At 40.9% G+C, this 3,478-nt stretch overlaps 1 pseudogene; it reads left to right on the plus strand.

The window, feature by feature from the left end:
• Positions 1–641: 641 nt before the first annotated feature.
• On the plus strand, positions 642–760 carry LOC111737190 (annotated as a pseudogene).
• The last annotated feature ends 2,718 nt before the right edge of the window (positions 761–3,478 follow it).

Raw genomic sequence — 3,478 nt, forward strand, 5'->3', positions numbered from 1 at the left:
AAACATAAGACACAGTTAGGTTTGTGTTGTGGTTGCACCCTGTTTTCAGGCTGTATCTCTGGCTTGCTTCTTCCAGAGCCAGCTTCCACCAGGTAGGGCTGTCAACTCAACTCTCAGAGATATCATCATTTAGCCTATCTCTTCTACCAGCCTCCTCTTTAACTTTGGTGTGGCAGAACTAGATCCTTCCCAGAACGCTACTGCCTCTTCTTTTCTTACAGTTAAAGAAAACTGAAGTGAAGGTTTAGATGAGAAAATGAGTCAGCATGTTCAGAACAGAACTATTAAGCTCACTTCTGATGCAGACTAGAGTTAGCTCCTTTTTAGATATCTTCAAATTACTGTGTCTAGAACTGTATCTTGTAATTAATTTATATTTACTATGTATTTATCACTTGAATGCATACATAAATGAATATCCACCAAATATCTCTATAGAGAATAGTGTGTGTAACATGTGGTGGAAATAGAATCATACCACCGATCAGAATAAGAGAACTTGGTTTAAATCCTAACTAACATATGTAGTTGGGTTAGATAATGAAGAACCTGATAGTCATCCTTACAAATAATTAAATAATTCAAGGGGAGAGTGTGATGACTTTTTTTTAACAATTCAATATCAACAACTTCTTGATTAGGTCTATGGCCATGCCACCCTGAACAAGCCCGACCCTGTCGGATCTCAGAAGCTAAGTAGGGTCGGATCTGGTTAGTACTTGGATGGGAGACCACTTAGGAAGACCAGGTGCGGTAAGCATAAAAAATAAAAAATAAGGGATTGTAAGCAGATGAGGTCTTTGCAATCTGTGAAGTCAACCAAGAAAAAAAAAAAAACTTCTTGATTAAAGGTGTTTTAAGTAGTATTCAGTTAAGGACAGAGGAATTACTCATCCCCCAAGTACATCTGGATAACCTCACAATACCTCAGACTGACTAAATCCCAAACTATCATATTTGCCCAAAGAAGCTCTTGCTCCCACATCTTCATTTTTCTGTTAACCGTGGCTCTATTCCCTAATCACCAGGCTTTCAATGCAGCTGTCAGAGACAGCCTTTGCTTAAATTCATTCGGTTACCAAGACCTACAGTTTTGGGGGTTTTTTTACATCCTCTTTTGCTATTCCTGTAGCCCACTGCTCTGAGTCAGGTCCTTGTCTTTTCAGCCTCTAATGTTTCGTTAGTGGTCCAATCTGTCTTCTTACCTAAATTTTTCTTTCTATTGGCTGTTATGGGATGAATTGTGTCTGCCTAAATTCCTATGTTGAAGCCCTAACCTTGTGACTGTATTTGGAGACAGGGTGTTTAGGGAGGTAACTAAGGTTACATGAGGTCCTTAGGGTGGGCCCCTAACCCAATAAGAAGGGGAAGAAACACAAGAGACCCCTCCCTCTCCTCTCTCTCTCTCCTCCCACCCTCTCTCTTAGTGCACAGAGAAGAGGTTGTGTGAGATCACCACGAGAAAACAGCTATCTACAAAGCCAGGAAGAGAGTACTCACCAGAAATGGAATGTTCCAGTACCTTGATCTTGGACTTTTAGCCTCCATAACTGTGAAATAATAAATTTCTGTTGTGTAAGCCACCCACTCTATGGTATTTTGTTATGGCAGCCCGAGCCGACTAACACAACAGGTCATTCTACCTCGCGTTAACCAGAGTTATACCTATAAAACAGCAACCTGATCTCATGCTTTAAAAACCTTCAGGATGCCCCACCAGCTGTTTGTCCAAACTCTTCTGCTTGGAACCTGAGGCCATCTTCCATGTCACTCCCATTACGACCTGCCCAGCTGTAGACCTGTGCATTATTTTAGGCAAACATTCTACTCCAGTGATCTTCTCACTGTCCTCAAAAGGCACTTGGCATTTTCTGAAGCCACAACAAAGCACAATTTCTTTGAAGAACTGCCAAGAGTATGCCATGGCTGGAAGATGAGTTGCATGGTAAGGATGGCAGGATGTGAGGGAGAGGAGCCACGCTGCAGCCATGTTGCTTTTTTTCCCCATTTAACAGTGTCCTCATTGAGTTTGGGAGAGGCGATGGGCCCAAGTCCAGAGTAAATAATAACATCTAAGCTAGGAGTCAGCAAACTTGTTTTGTAAATGGTTAGGTGAACATAAATATTTTAGGCTTTATGGCCCTGTGGTCTCTGTCACAACTCTGCTGTTCTAGCATGAAAGCAGACACAGGCAACATATAAACAAATGAGCATGGCTGTGTTCCAATAAAATTTTATTTACAAAAACAGTCAATGAACTAGATTTGGCCTGTGAGTTATAATTTGCCAATTCCCAAATGTGTCAATCCCAGAGCACTGACTGTTTTTCTGAACCAAATCTGGAACTACTTTCAGGTTTCTTGTTATATGAAGGAGGGAAAATTCTACTTTTTAGAGGACTCGCTATTCAAACTGTGGGCCATAGACTAACAGTATCATCCTCTGGGAGCGAGTTAGAAATGCAGAATCTCAGGCCCCACCACAGACCTCCTAAATATAACGTGTATTTTAATAAGAAGCCCTGGTGACTGGAAAGATATATTAGAGCTTGAGACACACTGGTTGAAGCCACTGTTCATTGAACATTCTATTACTTGCGGCTTCAAACATCCTTAACTTATACTGACAGGAAGGAACCAAGTCATGAACCATTCTACATGCTTTGCTTGTGTCCCGAAGGATATTAAAGTGTTTTAAGCAGAGAGTGAAATGGTAAGTTTTTTAGCCGATGTCTTATCTCTCTTATGAAACAATTAGCTCCAAAAAATCAGAATGTATTCCAAAGAAATATGCCTGTTATTCATCTTGCTCTACAGGGTCGTACAGGTAGCCCCCCTACAACTTCCACTGCATCAGATGGAATTTAAGTGCAGGTTCTTCTGTCAGACCTGCTCTCCTGCCTGTAACCTGCTGCCCTAGGGCCAGGAAAATTCTCAATTTCTGGCATATTCTTGGGGGCTTTCAAGTGGCTGCTGGGCTGTAACTTCAGCATTTGAATTTGAAATGTGAGGCTGGAAAGCTTTATTTTTAGTCACATTCAATGCTGACACCACCCAGCTCGATTCATTTATTTTCTGAATATATACTCACCTCTCCTATAAGCTACTTTGGTGGAAGCAGTCATACTTTAGGATTTTTGCATTCTTTCCACAAACCTCGCAAAGTTCCTCCAATAAGTCTTGCAAGTGTTTTGCCTGTGGTAGATTCCTGATAAATATTAGATTAATTTTAAAAATATGAGCCATCATATATTGCTTTTTCGAGCTCCTGAAATAATATGCGACTATCACCATCAGCTAAGTTAAAAATAAGAGAGTCAAAAGTATTGAAACATTATCAAGTCCTTTGCAAAACAGGTCTTTTCATATCCTTTGTGTTAGGAGCCTAACGCAACCCAGGAACGCTCTTGTAAAGAATTAGGTGCAAACTTTGGCTCTCAGGGCTGCCCCATTTATCAAGTCACCACATCCTCCTGCAG

Source organism: Pteropus vampyrus, unplaced genomic scaffold (genome assembly GCF_000151845.1).
Source record: "Pteropus vampyrus isolate Shadow unplaced genomic scaffold, Pvam_2.0 Scaffold24, whole genome shotgun sequence".
Taxonomy (NCBI): Eukaryota; Metazoa; Chordata; class Mammalia; order Chiroptera; family Pteropodidae; genus Pteropus; species Pteropus vampyrus.